Genomic DNA, 22661 nt, shown 5'->3' on the forward strand with positions numbered 1-22661 from the left:
AAGTTCACCCTCTACAGCCTTGACTCTAGGAAGAGAAGGGCCCCTTCCTCGGAGGCCACTGCTGTACCGGCCACCTCCACAACCCACTGCCGGCGGCAGCAGTGCAGCGCCTCCAATACCACCCCAACCTGGCCCCTAGTGCCAGCAGCGTAGCCCTCAGACTGCACCCACGACACACCCAGAGCCAGCTGTGGGCAATGGAACCCTGATAGCACCCCCAAACCACCCCTCTGCCGCTGGCAGCACTGGCAGTGTAGCGCCCGATAGTGTCCACAACCCATCCCCGCCACAGGCATTGCAGCACCCGATAGTGCCCCCAACCCGCTCTTTCCCCTCTTCCCCCACCCCCGGGCAGCACAGCCCCAGATAGTGCCCCCAACCTGCTCCCATCACAGGCAGTGAACGCCCGGGATAGTGCACCCAACCAACCACCCCCCCACCTCCCCCCTCAGCAGTGCAGCACCTGACAGCTCCCCTAAACAGCCCCCGACTGTTGGCTGGCATTGTTGCTGGCATTGTAACCTGGGATAGCTTACCCAACCGGCCCTCTGCCTTGGGCAGTGCAGCAGCTGATAGCTCCCCTAACCCACCCTCCCCGCCGCCGGCAGTGCACAATAGCGCACACAACCTGCCTCCAACCCCCCCCCAACCCACCTTGGGCAGTGCAGGCCCGGATAGCAAAGCCAACCCCTCCCACCACCCACCGCCAGCACCGCAAAGCCAGATAGCACTCCACCACCAGTCCCCCACGGCAGGCAGTGCAGACCCAACAGCACACCAAATCCGCCTCCCCCAGGCGGGCAGTGCAGCCACAGTGCACCTACCCCACCACCTTTCTACCACTGTAACTGAGCTTCAGTCTCCATCACCACCACCAACCGCAGCCAGGCAGGCCTCAGTGGCAAACGCTCCAGCCTCCAGCATGCACAAGTGGTCCCCGCTTCTCGTCCTCTAGCCGGTCAGGAGCAGCTCTTCCTGCCGGCCATCCTTCTACTGCTCCAGCCACCCTTCTACTGCTCTGGCCACCCTACTACCGCTCCGGCCACCCTACTACCGCTCCGGCCACCCTCCTACCTCGCTCTGGCCACCCTCCTACCTCGCTCTGGCCACCCTCCTACACTCTGCTGCACACTGCATTCTCCTTCACCACCACCAACTGCAGGGAGGCGAGCTGCGGTGCTGCAAGGCTCCAGCCTCCAGCGTGCAGCAAGTGGCTGAGCTCCCCTTCTCCGGGTCCTCCAAGAGGGAAACAAAGTAGCTCTGCAAACTGATACACAATAGCCTAAAATGACGGGAGGCCTCCTCAGCATGCACATGGGCTTATGAGCATGGTTTCTAGACTACATGTTCTGATTGGATGAGAGAAAACCTCTGGGCCTTCTCTGATTGGACTTCATTTTCACACTCTGATTGGTTGTCCTGAGACTTGCTCTCATCCAATCAGAACATGATAATAAAGTCCAATCAGAGTAGGCCTCTGGTTTTTCTCATATCCAATCAGAACATGTAGTCCAGGAACCTCATATGCATAACCTCTGTGTATAAATAGTGCTGAAGGGGAGTCAGGCCATTCCAGGCTGTGTCTGCTCGGCGAGCTTCTCTGTGCCCAGCTTAGAGGACCAGGACCAGGGATAGCCACCACCGTATGCTTCAGGCTTATAGCTTTTGGCACTGCGGCTCGCCTTGCTGTGGTTGGTGGCGGCAGAGACTGCAGTGAAGCAGGAGCGGTAGGAAGGGGAAAATAGTTTTGGGATAGACGGAGGGGTACAGAGAGTGCTTAGTGCCAAAGGGAAAAGAGGATGGCGAGCAGGAGAAGGCATTGCAAAAAGACGGTGAGGAAAAATGGTTGGAAAAAAAATTGGGGGGGGGGTACGTGGAGGGGGAAAAACGGGTGGTGAACAAGAGGGAGAGAAGGTTTTGCAGAAAGACGGTGGGGAAAACGTTTTTGGGTAGATGGAAAAAGAGAGTGATGAGAGAGTAATGGGGGGTGAGCAGGAGGGAGAGAAGGTTTGCAAAAAATACGGTTTTTCTCAAATGCTTTATTTCTGTTGAGATGCTCATATATTTGTTTTTTATTCTATTAATGAGGTGTTTGCATCCATTGATTTTTCAAATATTAATGGTGCATTCCTGGGGTAAAACACATTTGCACGTAGTGCATTATCTATATGTTGCTGGAGTTCATTTGGCTGTGTTTTGTTGAATATGTTTGATTTTATAAAACAATGAAAGATACTGGTCTACATTGTTTTGTGATATTGTTTTGGTGTCAGAGTAATCCTGGCTTTATAAAATGAATTGGGAGGTGTTCTCTCCCCTTTTATTTTCTGCAACAGTTGGTGAACAATTGATATTAATTTCTCAGAGTGTTTGATAGAATTCACCTGGGAAGCTCCCTGAGATAGGATTTTTATTGTAAGTTTTAAAAATTACTATCTGATCTTTTAACCTTCTGTAGATCTATTTATATTTTCTATTTCTCTTTTACTCTATTTTAGTTTGTATCTTTCTAGGACTTCATCCATTCTATCTAGGCTATCTTAATTTTTTTGGCATAAGATTTTCATTGCATTCTCTTTTAATCATTTTTGTTTTGTAATACTGGCAGTAATGGTGCTCTCTTTTATTGATGATTTTAGTAATTTGATTCTCTTCTTTTTTTTCTTGTTTAGCCTAAATAAACATTTGCCAATTTTGTTATCTTTCCAAACATTTAATTTTGGTTTATTGATGTTCTTTGTTGTTTCATATTCCCTATCTTTCTGTTGGCTTAACTCTTGTGAAATGTTTCTCTTTGTCTTTAGGAAGATTGTATTTGGTTAATAAAATTTAAGTTGATTTTGGAGTATCAACTTTTATGTGAAAGTAGAAGCATGAATTGGGAAATAATGGGTTCTCAAGTATTTTTTTGGTGGTGGCAGGGGTGGGTGGGGGAACAAAATGAGTATCCATGTAGTCCTTGGTTCCCCAAATCATTGAGCTAACTTGGTCAAAATAAGTAGCCTCTCATTCCTTATCTCAAGAGGGTGGTCTTGCCTTGCTTGGAGACATTATAGTGAATTCACTTGATGTAGTTTCTTTTAATCATATCAATTTACTTCATGTCCCATTTTCTTTTCTTTTTTTTTTGAGACGGAGTCTCACTCTGTCGCCCAGGCTAGAGTGCAGTAGCCCTTGGCTCACTGCAATCTCTGCCTCCTGGGTTCAAGTGATTCTCCTGCCTCAGCCTCCCGAGTAGCTGGGATTACAGGCACCTGCCACCACGCCCGGCTAATTTTTGTATTTTTAGTAGAGACAGGATTTCACCATCTTGGCCAGGCTGGTCTTGAACTCCTGACATCGTGATCCACCTGCTTCAGCCTCCCAAAGTGCTGGGATTACAGGCGTGACCCACGGCGCCCAGCCCATGTCCCATTTTCAACCAGTTATTGTACCTGGAATGATTGCTAGAATCACATTCCATCTCGCACAGGTAAATAAGTGAATTCTGTCATTTAATATCTAAATTATATATGTTTACATATACATATATTTTACTTGTAATTCAATGAAGGTAAAGCTTTGTATGCTCTGTGTAAAATATGCTGCCTATATTCTCATGATAGTAAAGAATAAATTGAGTAATTGAATGTATTTGAATTTTACATATATTCTCCATTTAGTAAGAGAAATAAAATCTTAGTACTTAATTTAGTAAATTCCTACATTAAATTCCTAATTTAAATTAAGATGTTTCTTAGCAGAAACAAAGTTTATCTTAACGGGATGATAATTCACTAGTTTACCTCTGACGAGCATCAGCTAGTATTTATTATGAAATTACACAGCACCAAAATACAATAGAATACAATTATTTAAAACACAAAAAATATTTTATTGATTAATTTAGACATCAGATGTTTACATTATAAAATCAAATTATTTGGGGGGTTTTGTTTTTGTTTTTAGGATATTAGCAAATATTAACAAATGTGAACCATAGTAAAAGTTGTAACACTTGAACATTCCGTTTTCAAATAAACTGAATTTGTGTGTCAGATTGAAAAGCTTTTAGATGAGCGATTTATTTTTCTGTCTGTGTCCAAATATTTGTATATCATGTAGACAGCCCAAGAAAATATGCAGATATGTAAGCCATTGAATAGAATGGTAAAGAACACATTCTTAAAAGAAAGAAGAGAATAAGCATCTGAACCATTTTGCATCATTCTCACTAGCAATGTAAAAGGATTTCAGTTTCTCCGCATATTTATCACTTGTTATTTTACATTTATTTTGATTGTATCCTAGTAGGTGTGAAATAGTACCTCGTTGTTTGATTTGTATTTCCGTAATGACTAGTGATGCTGTATACTACATATATATACACATATACATATATATACACACATATACATATATATACACTTATATTTATGCACATACACATATATAGCTTGTATACCTTGTTTGGAGAAATATCTATTCAAATTATTTGCCCATTTTTTAATTTGTTGTTTGCCTTTTAGTTTTTGAGTCATAAGTATTCTTTGTATATTCTGGATACTAGATTATCATCAGATACATGACTTGACAAATATTTTTTCTCATGCTTAGGTGGTTGTTTTAGTCTGTCTGAACTACTATAATAAAACCCATAGATTGGGTGGTTTATAAACAACAGGGATTTATTTCTCACAGTTCTAGAGGTTGGGAAGTCCAAGATCAAAGCACTTGCAGATTCAGTGTCTGGGGAGGGCCTGCTCCATCATAGATGGCTGTGTTCTTATTGTAACCTTGCATGGCAGAAGCGGCAAGGAAGCTGTTTGGGTCCTCTTCTATAAGGGAACTAATCTCATTCGTACGTGCAGAGCCAGCATGACTTAATCTCCTTCCCAAAACTCCACCTCTGAATACTATCACATTGGGGGTGAAGATTTCAGCAATTTTGGAGAAACATAACCCTTCAGACTGTAGTACTTGTCTTTTAACTTTCTTGATAATGTCCTTTGATGCAAAAAAGTTTTTAATTTTGATGAAGTCCAACTTATTTTTTCTTGTGTTACTCTTGCTTTGGATGTGGTATCTAAGAACACATTGCAAAATCCAAGGTCATGAAGATTTATATATACATACATATATGTGTGTGTATGTATATGTATATACACACATATATATGTGCATGTGTGTGTATATATATATATATTTTTTTTTTCTTTTTTCTGAGAAGGAGTCTCCCTCTGTCACCCAGGCTGGAATGCGGTGGTGCAATCTCGGCACCACTCCCAAGTAGCTAAGATTACGGATTACAGGTGTGCACCACCACACCTGGCTAATGTTTCCTTCCTCTTCTTATTCAGTAAAGACTGAGCTCACATCCTACTGGATACTTTACCACCTACAGAAGTTCGTTATAATTGCAAAAAGAAAAGATTAGTAATGCCCATATATAGTAAAACAAACAGAAACTACAAAAACAGGACCAGGAAAAGATATGGAACATGTGGAAAGAATAGAACCAGTCAGGAGCAGTTTATATTTCTGACCGAACTGCATTTTACAGTGGCCAGTGAGAAGCAAGGCCGCCAGCTACCCAGGAAGCTGAGGCAGGAGAATCGCTTGAACCCGGGAGGCGGAGGTTGCAGTGAGCTGAGATCGCACCGCTCAACTCCAGCCTGGGTGACAGAGTCAATTGCTGGGCCGGGCAAAGTGGCTCACACCTGTCATCCCAGCACTCTGGGAGGCTGAAGTGGGCAGATCACTTGAGGTCAGAAGTTTGACATCAGCCTGGGCAACATGGTGAAACCCCATCTCTACTAAAAATACAAAAAGTTGGCTAGGCATGGTGGCTCATGCCTGTAATCCCAGCACTTTGGGAGGCCGAGGCGGGTGGATCACCTGAGGTCAGGAGTTCAAGACCAGCCTGGCAAACATGATGAAACCCCATCTCTACTAAAAATACAAAAATTAGCCCGGTGTGGTGGTGAGCACCTATAATCCCAGCTACTCAGGAGGCTAGGGAAGGAGAATCACTTGAACCTGGGAGGTGGAGGTTGCAGTCAGCCGAGATCATGCCTTTGCACTCCAGCTGGGTGACAAAAGCGAAACTCTGTCTAAAAATATATATTAAAAACACACACACACACACACACACATATATATAAAGTTAGCTGGCCATGGTGGTGGGTGCCTGTAATCCCAGCTACTCGGGAGGCTGAGGCAGAAGAATCACTTGAATCACTCCAAACATGACATCCTGGAAAAGGCAAAACTAGGCAGCATAAAGAATTTTTAGGGTAGTGAAACATCCTGTATGACTGTAATCGTGGATACACGTCATCATGCATCTGTCAAAATCCATGAAACGTACAACCCAAGGAGTAAGCCCTAACATAAAAGATGGACTTTGGTGAATGATAATGTACTGATATTGGCTCAGTAATTTGAATATGTACCATACTTAGAAAGATGTTCATAAAGAGAAAACCGTGAGGGGAAGGGTATGTGGAAACTGTACTTTCAGCTCAATTTTTCTATAAACTTAAAACTGTTCAAAAAAGGCATATTAATTTTTTAAATATCCTGATAGAGGATCAGAGGATGGGCAAACAAAGCCTGGGCAAAACATGGCAGAAAAAGCACAAAATACAACAAAAAAATAAATCTTTTTCCAGTAAGTTGTTGTTGTTGCTCTAAGTAACTGGTGCAGTGATTCCAGCTGGTGACTAGCGATTCCAGCTGGTGACTAGCGATTCCAGGTGGTAACTAGCGATTCCAGTTGGTGACTAGCGATTCCAGTTGGTGACTGGCGATTCCAGGTGGTGACTGGCGATTCCAGGTGGTGACTGGCGATTCCAGTTGGTGGCTAGTGATTCTAGTTGGTGACTGAGATTTACAGGTTGAAGGGGGGGGTCAAGTAGAAGCTGGAGGATGGTCTGAAAGAGGGAGGGGCGTTGTTCAGGCAGAAGTGGGTTGGATCCTGACTCTACCACTCACTATGCCACCTGTCAAAGAGAAACAAAATCGGGCTCCAATTACAGGGGTAAGGGAAGATTTTCATCAGTACCAACTGTTGCACTGGGCAAGAGTCCAGCCGGAGCTGGACTGAACTTGGATTTGTAGAGGTGACTTTGAGTTTCAAAGGGAGAATGAGGGAATAAGGAAGGGGTTGGGGGGCGCTCAGCAGAGTCAGGAAGGTGACAAATTGCAAAGGGTTGGTTGAGTGCTGTTGGCCCCAGTTCTGCTCCCCATCTGGAAACTGTCTTCCTCCCAGAGGGACGGGAGACAGAGGCCTTGTCCCAGGTGCCAGCCAGAACAAACTACATCCCTTTGGCAGCATCCAGTTTTCTCAGGCAGGCAACTAAGGGGTGCTTGCGTTATCTGAGGGGTGTGGCCTCCAGCGCTGGTAACTGTTAGTGTTTATTCAGGTCTCCATAGGCCAAGGCTGGGTGGGGCCTGGTGGAGAACGGGGCTCAGAGGGGCCTGGCTGGAGTCTGGTCCAGGAGGTTCTTTGTCAATAGAGCGAGTTAACCAGGCCCTGGGAGCCTCCATTTTCCCTTGCGTATCTGTGAGGAGCAAGAGATGACGTGATCCAGGAGCCTCCCGGCTCCACATCCCACAGACGCCCTTTCTGATAAAGGAGCCGGGTGGGCACCCTGACTGCGCCCACTGGAGGCCCTGAAGTAGCAAGGCTCCTGGAGCGCGTCCTGCGCTGGAGTCCTGGAGGATGCCACAGATCTGGAGGGGGTGGTGGGGTCCTGTCCCAGACTCGCCTTAAACGCTGCGAGGACAACGACCCCCCCAGCCCGCCTCCACCCTCCAGCCTGCCTCAGGCAGGAGGCGCAGTAGTCCCCTCTGCAAGCTGCAGATTCCCCACCCTGGCTCCAGCTGACCATAGTTGAAATCAAGCTGGAGGCGACAACAACATCCTAGAAACCTGAGTCCCCACCTCAGGGTATTGATGCCCTTTACTGATTGTAGAGCCGGTGTGGAACTTTGCAGCCTTGGCTCAGAAACGCAGCTGCTGAGTGTCCTGGAGCAGGTGCGACCAGAGGACATTGGCAGGGGAGCAGTGCCTCCTGGTGGTCAGTCCATGCTGGCCTCAGTGACGGGAGAACCTTAAGGCTGGTGACATTCAGTACCCAAGCAGGCAAATCACAGAGGTGGCTGGGGGTGTGCAGGGCTAATGGGCAAACTGGAGCAATGGAATAATGTCTTTCCTCTCAGACAGGGAAACGTTTTAAAAATAGATAATGCTCAGGGCTGGCGGGGGCACACGGAAACTGGCACTGCCATACACTGCCAGAGGAGAAAGGAAAGTGGGTGCTGGCCCTGGGAGAGGTTTCTTGGTTTGTTTTGTTTTGTTTTTGAGGGGTTGTTTGTTTTTTTGCAGAGGCAGGGTCTCACTGTGTTTCTTAGGTTGGTCTCGAACTCCTATCCTCAAGTAATCCTTGTGCCTTGAGTTCCCAAAGTGCTGGGTTACAGGCATGAGCCACCAGGCCCGGTCCCTGAGAGCCTTTGGGAACTAGGAATCAAAAGTCTTTATCTGGGGTGGGGCAGGGGGTGCGGTGTACGTGTGCAGGGGTTTCGAAACTTTGTGGCTTGGCCGTGGATCTCATGGCGTGAGAGTCTCACCTCAGTTTCATGGGCGAGATTGGCCCTTGTGGAGTTTGAGTCCAACCCAGAAGAAACAAGGAAGCCTGGGTCTTCTCCAAGTGTTGCAGCAAGCTGGCCTGGGGTCCCCCCAAAGGTAGCCAGAGACAAGCCCAGGATCACCCAGTCTGCAGCAGGGTGCAAAGGTTTGGGGTCCCCCCCAAAGGCAGCCAGAGCCAAGCCCAGGGTCCCCCAAGCATCAGCAAGATCTACATCTGGAGTCACCTCAAAGACAGCCAGAGTCTAGCTCTGAATCCCCACAATGTCGGCCAAAGCCAAGTGAGGAGGCACCACGGTGTTCTCAGGGCCAGGGAGAACCAGCCTCCGAGTGGGCCCAGAGTCCAGAGGAGCTGACCCGGGGGGTGGGGGTGGCATGAGCACCTATACCCGGGCCCAGGATCACCAGAGCCTTACCCCAGTCAGCAGGGGCCGAGTTCAGAGCCGTCACGGCCAGTACGGGAGCTGACACCCGAGGCACCTGGCTCCCCGCCGGGGTCAGCAGGAGCCAAGCAAGCTGCCTCTGGCTGGGGAGAGGTAACAGGCGGCCATGGGGCAAAGAAGGAAAAAGGTTCTTCAGCCCAGGCTCCAGTATCCAAGAAGTCGAAGGAGGAGGAGGAGGAGTTTCCTGTAATCCAGAAGGGGAGGCCCACATTGGTGGGGGTGTGGAAAGACCACTGCAAGAAAAAGTTATCCCAGATGGTTCAGGACAAGCCCCTGCACACATCCTGGCAGTGGAAGATGAAGGAACAGCAGGAAAGGAAGCTTGCCAAGGATTCTGCCCCTAACCTGGAGGAGGAGAAGGAAAGGCACTGCCAGGAGAAGAAACAGCGCTGGGCCAAGAACCTGAAACATCACCTATAGAACGAGTGGAAGGCAGAGATTGTCCAAGTGATCCAAAGCCCCACCAAGCTCAAGCTGGCGAGGACACAGCAGCTGTGCTCCACTGAGACGCGGGCGAAACCAGCCATCCCAGCAGCCAGCAGGCAAGGTCTGAGCTCAGGACGGCCCCGAGGCCCTCTATGGCCAGCAACCGTGTCAGACACAGCACCTCAAGCCACTGGCCAGATGCCTCTGCTGGAGCCAGCACTCCAAACCTATGGCTGCAAAATGGTGACCCCTGCCCTGGCCAGGGCTCCTGGGCCTTTGACGTCTTTTAGGCAGGTCTGTGTGGAACAGAGGCCCAGGGGGGTCTGGGATCTGGCAGAGATGGGGGTGAGAAGAGATTCAGCCCCCTCCCTTCTTCCTCTCCTTCTCGAAGTGCCTTCAGACCAAGAACAGTATATTCTTCGGTTCCTCAGTGAGCTGGCGACTAGCAGCTGACTCCCACAGATGTCGTATGTCCTGTCTCAGGGTCCTAGGTCCAACCCAGTCCCAAAGGCCGGCAGTCAGGAATCCAGCTTCCCCTACACTTTCCCAAAGGCTGCTCTGAGCACCTCTGCACCCCACTGGCTCTGTCTCCGAGCAAACTGAATCCAGCTCCTCTCCACTTTTCAACACTGAAAGATGAAAATGGGGAGATTGCAGGGAGCAGTTTCTCCCTAGCACCCTCTTTCCCAAACCAGACTCCTCAGAAGCATCAAAGATCTAACTCATGTGTACCCAGTCTACAACGAAAATATTTATTGAGTGTCTGTTGCATACAGGTACAATTCGAGTCACCAGGGAATATAGACAATAGACAAAAGTCCCTCCCCTCAATGAGCTTTCATTCTGATGGAGAGAAAACATAGTAAACAAGCAAAATGTGTCATGTGTCAAAAAAAAAAAAGTCTTTCTCCAAATGCATACACTTTGATCTAGCTATTCCACTTGTAGGAATTTATTTGTAAGACTGTATAAAGTATATACAGAGTCTTATAGTATAAGGTGTAGATCTTGCTGATGCTGGGGGGACCCTGGGCTTGGCTCTGGCTGCCTTTGTGGGGGACCCCCAAACCTTTGCACCCTGCTGCAGACTGGGTGATCCTGGGCTTGTCTCTGGCTGCCTTTTGGGGGACCCCAGGCCAGCTTGCTGCAACACTTACAGGAGACCCAGGCTTCCTTGTTCTGGGTTGGACTCGAACTCCACAAGGGCCAATCTCATCCGTGAAACTAAGGAGGCTCTCGGGCCATGAGATCCATGGCCAAGCCACAAAGTTTCCAAACCCCTGCACACGTGCACTGCCACCCCCCAACCCCAGAAAAAGACTTGTGATTCTGTATAAAGTGTAAAAAGGAGTAGTAAGTTAAAGAATTAAACAGAAACTTTCGTTATCGTAGCAAAATTAAGAAAATACGCAACTGTTTAAACATATTAAGATCCTTATTCAAGTAGTAAAACGACTATTTTGTCATTGAAATGGCTTTACAAAATATTGGTAAATTAAGTAAAATGAGGGTTTGAAATAATATGTGCACTCTGTGTCATAGGCCAGGTGATCCAGAGCAGGCAGTGGAGGGCCTGAGGCGTACAAGGGACCCTACTAGGGATAAACCCATGAAAAAAGCAAGCAGAAACAGGCTTGGGCAGAAGTCAAAACCGTTGCAGGCTCAGCAAAATCTCAGCCAGCCAGCCAGGACGCCAGAACAAGCATCGCCCCCTCAGAGTTGGCTGGGCCAAGAAGAGATGGCCAGATCTTTATACCCAGGCCTCAGGCACCTGAGGGGGCTCCCCAGGGAAGGCCCTGAACACTGGGGGTGCTCTCTTTGGCTCAGGCATACCCTGAAGCAGCCAGCCAGGCTCTAAACAAACTCCCACAACTGGACAGCAAGTCCTCCCCAAGGAGGGTCCAGGCAGTACATCTATGCATCTACCACATTCTGCTGGTACTAGTAGTAATAATTTTCAGAAAATAAATTGCGTCTATCTATACGATAATAATAAGCATATGGAATCCATAGGTGTACATATTTATAAGATAATTAGAAATGTAAGAAAATGGTTGGAGTAAATAAATAGTTAAATTCCTGGGATAGGCTGGGCGCGGTGGCTCACGCCTGTAATCCCAGCACTTTGGGAGGCCAAGGTGAGTGGATCACGAGGTCAGGAGTTTGAGAACAGCCTGGCCAACATAGTGAAACTCCTTCTCTCCTAAAAAAAAATACAAAAAAATAGCCAGGCATGGTGGCAGGAGCCTGTAATCCCACCTACTCGGGAGGCTGAGGCAGGAGAATCACTTGAATCCAGGAGGCAGAGGTTAACAATTGGTTGAGTTTGTCTCAAGACCTGGGATCAAAGAGAAAGAAATGTCTGGGTTAAGATGAGAGGTTGTGGGGACCAAAGTTTTACCATGCAGATGAAGCTTTCAGCTAGCAGGCTTCAGAGAGAGTAGGTTGCAAAATATTTCTTACCAGACTTAATGTCTGTGTTGATGTTAATGCTGGAGGGGGGTAGAGGCATGTCTGACTCCCACTCCCCAAGGTGGCCTGAACCAGTCTCTCAGGTTACATTTTAAGAGCCCTGGCTGAGGGGTCTTAAGATGGTTGAGGGGCCTTAGACTTTTGTTTTTGGTTTATAAGTGGTTCCAAAATGCTGGTACATAAAACCATCTGTGGGACGTGTAAAAAAGCAGGTTTCCGAGTCTTCAGTGACCTTGTTTTTCTAGCCTACTCTATGATACCGTCGCAGCAACTGTCTCCTCTCTTCTGCACCATCGCTCTTTCACTTCCCACTGGATTCTTTCACCTCATTATACAAACATTAACTCCCATCTTTTTAAAAAATAGCCTCAGTTTACCCACTTTTCTCATCAACTACCACCCAATATCTTCTTTTTCTTTTACAAAAATCTCAGTGTGTATCCAGCATCCCTCCACCACCTGACTGTTGAACACACTCAAATCAAACTTCTGCTCCTTGTCCCCAAGAGTTTTAATCTAAAACACCAGTTGTTCCCACGTTGCTAAATCCAATGGTGAATTCTCAGTCCTCATCTGAGTTGATCCTTCCATATCATGTGGCACAGATGATCCTTCTCTCCCTTTGAAACACTCCTGCACTTGCCTTCCAAGACATCACACCCTCCTGATTCCTCTCCTGCCTCACTGGTCACTCTTTCTCCCCTAGATTGTGACTTCCTAATGCTAGAGTTCTCAAAGTCTTGATGTTTAAACTGTTAATTTTTTCCTTTGGTTTCTCCTCCTCACTCTCAGCTTTATAGTGACTTCACCCTGTGTCATGGCTTTACTTATTGTTTGTACACTTCGTACTCCCTACTCTGCAGCCCAGCCTTTTACACAGAACCCCAGACTCATAGCTAAATGTCTCCTGATAGCAATGATCTTCATCTCAGAAGATTCAAACTGAGCTCATTATCTTCCCTATCAGTCAATCACATCCTCCCAGTGCTCGAACACCATGGAGACATCCCTGAATCCTTCTCTCACACATATACATTCAATCCATCATATCCTGTCAACCCGATCTTAAAACATATTCAGAGAAGGAAATTAGGACCCTACCTAATAGTACATACAACAATTAACTCAAAGTAGATCAGTTACCTAAATATAAGTGATTTAAAACTATATAACTCTTAGAATAAAATATAGGGTCAGGAGTTCAAAACCAGCCTGGCCAACATGGTGAAATCCCGTCTCTACTAAAGATACAAAAAATTAGCTGGGCGTGGTGGCATGTGCCTGTAATCCCAGCAACTCGGGAGGCTGAGGCAGAGGAATTGCTTGAATCAGGGAGGCGGAGGTTGCAGTGAGCCGAGATCGCACCATTGCACTCCAGCCTGGGCGACAGGGTGTTCAGTGATCCAGTACGAGGACCCAGGGAACTCAGAAAAGCCATTACATTCATGGTTGCAGTTACCATGCGAAGGGTGGCAGAACATGCCCCCCCAAAATAGGCTGCTTTGACATAAGGATTATTGTCAGCTGAAGGCAATTGAGAAGAAATGAGTAAAAGAAAAGCTCTCTCCCCTCCCCCCATCTGCCAGAAAGCAAGACATAAATTTACAAAGATGTCCTTCCCCTCTATACCAAGAAGGACAAAGGTTGGTCACTGGAGATGACTGTAGACCCTTACCAGCCTGGAGACGGAACCAGAGGAATTTGCATAACACGTTTGACTAACCAGCCTCTATCTTCCACTAGGGCCCCATAACTTGCCTCCGTCACACCCTTTTTTCTTTGTTTTAGTTGAAGAATCTAGACCTAGCATGGTGGCTCATGCCTGTAATCCCAGCACTTTAGGAGGCCAGGGTGGGAGGATCAATCGAGGCCAGGAGTTCAAGACCAGCCTGGGCAACAGAGGAAGGTCCTATCTCAAAAAAAAAAAAAAAAAAAAATCTGTTTATGGTACGTAGTGGCTCACACCATGAGCCAGGCTGAGGCAGGCAGATCACTTGAGCCAGGCGACAGAGAGACTTTATCTCAAAAAAAAAAAAAAAGAAAAGAAAAAGAAAAAGAAGAATCTATATAAATAAGCTGGGGTCCTAGACCACCTCTTTGAGAATTACTCATTCCCTGGATATCCCACGTATATAAGAGGTATACATGTTATTAAACTTCTGGGTTTTTTTCTTGTTAATTTGTCTTTTGTTTACAGGGATCCTAGCTAGGAACTAGAAGGGTAAAGGGAGAATTATTGTTTACTCCCCTGTACATACAAACCCAATCAAAAAGTTAATGTCACTATATTTACTTCCAACAAATTAGACTTCAGAACAAGGAAAATAATCAGGGATAAAGAGAGCCATTACAAGTGAAAAGGTGATCAATTCTCCAAGAAGACTTAATAATCCTAAATGTGTACACACCTTCATACACAGAGCTTCAAAGTACTTGAGGCAAAACCTGAAAGAACTGAGAAGAAAAATAGACAAATCCACAATTATAGCTGGCATTTCAACATTCTCTCTCACTAACTGAATGAGAGACTAGCCAGAATTCAGTAAAAATAAAGGCAGCCTGAACAGAGCTTGGCAACCAACCTAACTGGTATTTTTAGAACACTCCACCCAAAAATAGCAGGACACACATTATTTTCAAATGTACATGGGGCCAGGCGTGGCAGCTCATGCCTGTAATCCCAGCACTTTGGGAGGCCGAGGGGGTGGATCACCTGAAATCAGGAGTTTGAGACCAACCTGGCCAACATGGTGAAACCTCGTCTCTACTAAAATGCAAAAAAAATTAGCCAGGCGTGGTGGGGCACTTCTGTAGTCCCAGCTACTCAGGAGGCTGAGGTAGGAGAATCGCTTGAATCCAGGAGGTGGAGGTTGCAGTGAGCCGAGATTGTGCCACTGCACTCCAGCCTGGGTGACACAGTGAGATTCCGTCTCAAAAAAAAAAAAAATGTACATGGAACATTGATCTGGACAGATCATATTCTAAGAAATAATACAAACCTGAAGATTGGCAAATAGTCTATAAGCTTAAGCAAAGCATTAATTACATTCAATCAAGCAATTTTTTTTCTTTACCATGGAATCAGTACTGTTACAGCTATGTGAAAAATCTCAAAGACACTACAAAAAGAAAAAAATTCCTGGAATTGTAATGAATAAGTTTAGCAACCATACATAGTCAATATACCTAAATAAATAATATTCCTTTATACCTGGAATGGGCAACCTTTTTTCTTTTTCTTTTTCTTTTTTCTTTTTCTTTGAGGTGGAGTTTTGCTCTTGTTGCCCAGGCTGGAATGCAATGGCGTGATCTCAGCTCACTGCAATCTCTACCTCCCGGGTTCAAGTGATTCCCCTGCCTCAGCCTCCCAAGTATGTGGGATTACAGGCGCATGCCACCACTCCCAGCTAATTTTTGTATTTTTCGTAGAGACGGAGTTTTACCATATTGGCCAGGATGGTCTTGGTCTCGTGACCTCGCGATCCACCCGCCCTGGCCTCCCAAAGTGTTGGGATTACAGGTGTGAGCCACTGTGCCCAGCCGGCAAATTTTTTTTTTTTTTCTGAAGGGCAAAATAGTAAATATTTTATTTTTGTAAACCATGTGATCTCTGTTGCAATTAACTCTGCTCTTGTAATGGGAAGCACCCATAGACAACACGTAAATAATAAGGGAGCATGTCTGTGTTCTAGCAACACTTTATTTATGGCCACTCAGATCTGAATTTCAGTTTTCTCAGGTCACAAAAATGCTAGTCTTTTGATTTTTTCAACTGTTTAATAATGTGAAAAATGATTCTTAGCCAAAGAAAAGCAGCAGGTGGGGAATCAGATTTGCCTCATGGGTCATTATTTGCAGACCTTTGTTATATAACAACTGGAATTTTAAATTATAAAAATACCATTTACAATAGCCAAAAAAAAGACAAAATAAAGTACACAGGTATACATTTAACAAAATACGTGCAGAATCCGTATGCTGAAAACTACAAAACTCTGATGAAGATCAAATAATACTTAAGCCAACAGCTTTTTATGGATCAGAAGGTTGATATTGCCAAGATGTCAATTTCCCCAACTTGCTCTGTAAATGCAAGGCAATCCCAATAAAAATGCCGGCAGGAATTTGTGCAGATATTGAAAAACTGACATAAAACGTGTCAACCAACACTTTGATACACTGGCCCCTAGGAAAGTAAGGATTGATGGATTGAAGTACAAATTTTACTTTTTTTCAATACTCTTTTAGTGCGTTTTTTGCACACTCAGTGACTACTTGGCAACCACAGAGGGACCTGGGGAGGAGTAGCCCCGCCACCACGCCCAGTTAATTTTTTTGTATTTTTAGTAGAGACGGGGTTTCACCATGTTGGCCAGGCTGGTCTTGAACTCCTGATCTCAGATGATCCGCCTGCCTTGGCATCCCAAAGTGCTGAGATTACAGGCATGAGCCACCATGCCCGGCCGTCTAATGCTTCTTGGACAAGGTGGCATGTCGGTGTTAAAAACAGCCTTATTTTGTACAGATGGTTTGGGAGTGGCTCTAGTGTTTGAACGTCAACTGTTTGGGGACTGTTGCTTTGATTTTAATCCTGTTTGACATGAAATGTTATCCTAGTCTTACTAGTGATGTGTGTAAACTATATACATGAGCAATTTATACTTCATGTGGGGAAATGGGTGAGACTTCACCTGTGACTTCCTTTTCTCATTTCACTATGAGGAATATACTGAAGTGCTTGATGTGCGATTGCTTTAGAATTCCTGGTTTTAATGGGATAGCGTGGCTTCTTTGATTTTTTTTTTCAGTTACTGTATTTTGCAGTTCTCTTCCAGTCCTTTTTATATTCATCAATGATCTTACACTCCTGCTTCCTCTATACGCTTGACCATAGGCAGTCTTAATTGTAATACCTGTTTTTTCTGTTTTTTTTTTTTCTTTTGAGATGGAATCTCGCTCTGTCTCCCAGGCTGGAGTGCAGTGGCGCCATCTCGGCTCACTGCAAGCTCCGCCTCCCGGGTTCACGCCATTCTCCTGCCCCAGCCTCCCGAGTAGCTGGGACTACAGGCGCCCGCCACCATGGCCGGCCAATTTTTTGTATTTTTTTTAGTAGAGATGGGGTTTCACCGTGTTAGCCAGGATGGTCTTGATCTCCTGACCTCGTGATCCACCCGCCTCATCCTCCCAAAATGCTGGGACTACAGGTGTGAGCCACCGTGCCCGGCCGTAATAGCTGTTTTAAAGCTTTTCTTCACTAATTCCACCATCCGCATCAATCTGAGTCTTTTTTATTCTCTCTGCTAGCGGTGAATTCTAGCTCTGTCTTGTTGCATGCCTGGTAATTTTAGGGCCAGTGTAGGGCCAGAAAGGGGGTGATCTCTTTCCTTGCCATTGTAAAGGATCACAGGTGACACAAAACTGGTTAACAAGAGAAAAGCATGGTAAATTTGTTACATGCACACGTGCCCATGGGATCCACACAAAATGTGAACTCAAAGAGGGGCAGATGGTTGAGACTTAAATGTCCATGTCATGGGGGAAGGAGAAACGGGGGAATGAATAGGTCCAGTCTCATACAATGGTTCACAGGAACGTTGGTTCACAATTGGTGTGACAATGGTTCACACACCAAAGACTGTCATGTTATGCAGATAAAGTTTCTTAGGTAACCTCTTGGAGCTTCCCTAAGAAGAATAGAGGAAAAGTCTGTCTGAGTGTGGTGGTGACTCCCCATCTTCTCTCTGGTGGTTAATCTTTCCTGGTTTTTGAGATCCCTATGGAGGGAGTCTAAAGACCATTGCATTTCTTTTGGAAAGGAGCTTTCTAAATTCTAGTGTCCCTCCCTGCTCTTGGAAGAGGAATAAAATAAGATTAGAAGGACCCTGATTCTGAGGCTGCTTCTAAGGATTTTCAGCATGTCACAGAGCCAATATTTGAGGTTTCAACTTCTGAGTCCCAATGTCGGTGTTAAAACATTTCCGAATACAGATGAAGTGGACTTCCTGTGGTTAAAATGAGACACACACCCAAAACAGAATCTTATGGCCAGAAGGATGAGTTAGGCACATATTTCTGCGTTAATTGCTGTAAGGTTCTTTCCTGTAATTAAGCAGAAACCAACTCCTGAAAAGCATTGCGGAAACAACTACAGCTGGAGAATTTCCCAGCTGACCCTAGGAAACTGCCTGACCCCAGCTGATTGAGCCTCCCTTGACGGTCCCAACACAACTCCAACTGGACAGAGGACCGGCCAAAAAAGCATTGTTTACCGGTAAATAGCCCCTAACCTCAGGGCAGTTTCGGCCATTATAGAGACTATGGACTAACTGTCTTTGTGCACTACAGTTCACTACTTTTTTTTTTTTTTTAAACAGAGTCTTGCTCTGTCCCACAGGCTGGAGTGTAGTGGCGCGATCTCGGCTCACTGCAACCTCCACCTCCCGGGCTCAAGTGATTCTCCTGCCTCAGCCTCCCGAATAGCTGGGATTACAGGTGCCCGCCACCATGCCCAGCTAATTTTTGTATTTTTAGTAGAGATGGGGTTTGGCCATGTTGGTCAGGCTGATCTCAAACTTGTGGCCTCAAGTGATCCGCCCACTTTGGCCTCCTAAAGAGCTGGGATTACAGGCGTGAGCCACCGCGCCTGGTTACAGTTCATCTTCTGGCATACAGAGACAAAGTCCACATAATTTTAATGCTAAAACCCCATCCCAAAGTAAACATGGAATGTTACATGTTTATCCACTGCACATGCCCCTGGCTTCCCTCATGAATATTCATAGATTTCTCCAACCCTGCTCAATCTGTATGTAAGGTTAACCCTAGAAGACCTAGATATCAACTTCCCCCTCCCTCTGCCAAGCATGCCCTTTCAGGTTTCCCTGGAAGCCGTGTTCCCCAATCTGAGAACTGCTTCTTCCTCTGAAGAGAAAGTTTTCTTTCCTTCTTCCATGGATCTCATGTTCTTCGGCTAACACCAGCATTGTGCATTTTATATTTTGGGGGTCTGGGCATTATGTGTTCCTTTAACAAGGGATGGGTTTTGCTCTTTGCTGTTAAGTTACTTGGAACATTCTTGCTTTAGGGGATTGTTTTTTGGGGGGCCAAGGTGGGCGGATCACCAGAGGTCAGGAATTCGAGACCAGCCTGACAAATATGGTGAAACCCCGTCTCTACTAAAACTACAAAAATTAGCCAGGCATCGTGGTGTGCGCCTGTAATGTCACCATGTTGGCCAGGCTGGTTATGAACTCCTGACCTCAAGTGATCTGCCTGCCTTGGCCTCCCAAAGTGCTGGGATTACAGGCGTGAGCCACTGCGCCCGGCCTGGATGATCTTAAAGTGGAAAGCACAGAACCCATTTAGGGGGCTTCCTGGCCATATGGGTTGTCAACCTAAATAAGAAACAGAGAGAGGCTCTCTAAAGGAAGTGTTTTTTAGGGAATAGGACATTGCAACAGGAAATACTGTAGTTAAAGTATATCCATATTCAGGGAGGTAAAGCAAGACAAAGGATTTTAAGGGAAAAGTGAGGAGATTACATAATTGTTTTTGAAATAATTATCCGGCCGGGTGTGGTTGCTCACGAGGCCTGTAATCCCAGCACTTTGGGATGCTGAGGTGGGCGAATCACAAGGTCAAGAGATCAAGACCATCCTGGCCAACATGGTGAAACCCCATCCCTACTAAAAATACAAAAATTAGCTGGACATGGTGGCACCCACCTGTAGTCCCAGGTACTTGGGAGGCTGAGGCAGAAGAATTGCTTGAACCCGGGAGGCGGAGGTTGCAGTGAGCTGAGATCGCACCACTGCACTCCATCCTGGCGGCAGAGTGAGACTGCGTCTCACAAAACAAAACAAACAAACAAAAAATTATCCTTTGCTACAAAGATCAATAATAAGGGCGATACCAGGCTGTGTTTGGACAGGCAGTTGCTGGGCAGATGTACTTGCAGAAGTGTTTTTTTATGTAAGGTTGTGATGGCCTTTGTGCAATGTTGTGGTTTTTGTAGAGTCTTTTTCATTCTCAGGCATAAAAGTGTGAGAACCTTCTCTTCATGGCCTTCGTTGGCTTTGTCAGGATTTTCTTAACCTCAGTGACTCCATTTTGATTATGACAATTTTCAAGGGTATTGGGAATGCGGCCTGAAATTTGACTATGGAAATGAAGAGAATGTGATCTTTTTAGGTGACATGAAAAGAATCAAGGATTGCCAGGTGCAGTGGCTCATGCCTGTAATCCCACCACTTTAGGAGGCCAAGGTGGGAGGATCACTTGAGGTCAGGAGTTCGAGACCATCCTGGCCACCATAATGAAACCCCTTCTCTACTAAAAATACAAAAATGAGCTGGTTGTTGTGGCAGAACCTGTAATCCCAGCGACTCGGGAGGCTGAGGCAGGAGAATTGCTTGAACCCGGGAGGCGGAGGTTGCAGTGACCTGAGATTGCACCATTGCTCTCCAGCCTGGGAGACAGAGTGAGATTTCATCTCAAAAAAAAAAAAAAAAAAAAAAAATCAAGGATTACACTTGGGCCAATGACATTCAGTTTAAAGTGACTTAAGAAGTCCCTCGCTGTCTGCTCACTGATACTCAGGTATGATTCTGAAGGATTGGGTGGTATGCAGTGAATGGTGCCTGAAATACCAGTTTCATTCTGAGTGGGGCCATGAGGGCACCCAGGCCTGCATCTGAGATTCCGAAGCCAGAAAACAATCTCAGCAGCATAGTCCCAGCATTCTTGACCACCCTGTGTACAGCCCTGTTCTGCTTTTTCCCACCATCGGTTCTTACATCTATTAACCCAGCACTTTGGGAGGCTGAGGCAGGCGGATCACTTGAGGTTAGGAGTTTGAGGCCAGCCTGGGCAACATGGTGAAACCCTGTTTCTACTAAAAATACAAAAATTAGCCAGTCGTGGTGGTGGGCACCTGTACTCCCAGCTACTCGGGTGGCTGAAAAAGGAAAATCACTTGAACCCAGGAGGCAGAGGTTGCAGTGAGCCAAGATCACACCACTGCACTCCAGCCTGGGCAACAGAGCGAGACTCCATCTCAAACAAAAAACAAATGTAATCAGAACACTCTGATTCAGACGGTCTGACTACATTACATCCGGGGCTTTTGATAGCAGCAGGACTCTTGTGAGCTTCCGAGACTGCCAGAAGAAAAGAGGAGCAAATACATTTCCACACTCAGGAACCCCGTGACTCACTGCATTCCAGCAGCTCAGAGTGAGTTCCTGCAGACTCCTCTTCTATTTTCTGAAAGGTATTGTGTTAATTTTGGAGTAAATTTTGCTTTAAACACTTGATAGAATTCTCCACTGAATGCATCTGGCCTAAAAAATTTTTTTTAGTCTTAAAATTATGATTTCAATTTCTTTTCTTTTGTTTGGAGACAGCATCTCTGTCACCCAGGCTGGAGTGCAGTGGTGCAATCTCGGCTCACTGCAACCTCTGCCTCCCAGGTTCAAGCAATTCTCCTGCCTCAGCCTCCCGAGTAGCTGGGATTACAGGTGCCTGCCACCACGCCTGGCTAATTTTTGTATTTTTAGTAGAGACGGGGTTTTGTCATGTTGGCCAGGCTGGTCTCGAACTCTTGACTGGTGATCCACCTGCCTCAGCCTCCAAAAATGCTGGGATTACAGGCGTGTCCACCACTTCTGGCTAATCTCAATTTGTTTGATAGTATAGGACTATTCAAATTACTTATTTCATATAGGTGATTTGTGGCAGTCTGTGGGGTTTTTTTGTTTGTTTCTGAGGAACTGGCATATTTCGTTGAAGTTGTCAAATTTTATGTTTGTAGAGTATTCTCTTATCTTTTTGATGTCTGCAGGATCTGATTTGTGTAATAGCCCTTGTTTCATTACTGATATTGACAAGTTATGTCATGTTCCTTTTTTCCCCCAAGTTTTGCTTCTCAGCAAGAAGTCCGGTTAGGTTGATTCTTTCTCAGCCTTGCTTTAGAGCTGTGCCCCACACATTTCGATATGTTATATTTTCATCTTCATTCCTTCCATGCATTTCGATTTCCCTTAAGACTTCTTACGGACCCATGGATTATGTAGAAGTGTGTTATTGATTTTCCAAGTGTAAAAGTTTTTTATGTTGTCTTTCTGTTATTGTTTCCAGTTTGATTCCATCATGGTCAGAGAACACATTCTGTATGATAAAATTCTTCTAAATGTGTTGAAGTTTGTTTTATGCTCTGGAAATTGGTCTATTGGGTGTATGTTCTCTGGGCACTTGAAAGGAATGTATGCTGTTGTTGGTTGAAGTGTTTGACAAATGTCTGTTAGACCCTTTTGGTTGTTGTTGGTGTTGAATATCATTCTATTTCCTTGCAGATATCCTGCCTAGTTGTGTCCTGATGTTGAGGGAGGGATGTTGAAACCTCCAACTACAATGGTGCACTTGTCTAATTGTCTATTTCTCTATTCATTTTCTTCCACATTTTGTTTCACATATTTTTATAGCTCTGTTTCTTAATGCATACACATTTAGGATTGCTATGCCTTCTTGGTGGATTAAACTTTTTATCATTATGTAATTTCCTTCTCTGTTTTTTTGTTTTTGTTTTTGTTTTTTTTTGAGGCGGAGTTTCGCTCTTGTTGCCCAGGCTGGAGTGCAATGGCGTGATCTTGGCTCACTGCAACCTCCACCTCCTGGGTTCAAGTGATTCTCCT

General features: G+C 45.6%; 1 protein-coding gene across 1 annotated transcript in view; it reads left to right on the top strand.

Moving 5' to 3' along the window:
* Positions 1-1569: 1569 nt before the first annotated feature.
* Positions 1570-22661, top strand: part of ZNF354B (zinc finger protein 354B) — a 55730-nt gene continuing 34638 nt past the window's right edge. The window contains exon 1 of the transcript XR_010112152.1: positions 1570-1832. The gene's annotated coding sequence lies outside the window, so the exon portion shown is untranslated. The remainder of the gene's footprint in view (positions 1833-22661) is intronic.

Source organism: Pan paniscus, chromosome 4, assembly GCF_029289425.2.
Source record: "Pan paniscus chromosome 4, NHGRI_mPanPan1-v2.0_pri, whole genome shotgun sequence".
NCBI classification, from domain to species: domain Eukaryota; kingdom Metazoa; phylum Chordata; class Mammalia; order Primates; family Hominidae; genus Pan; species Pan paniscus.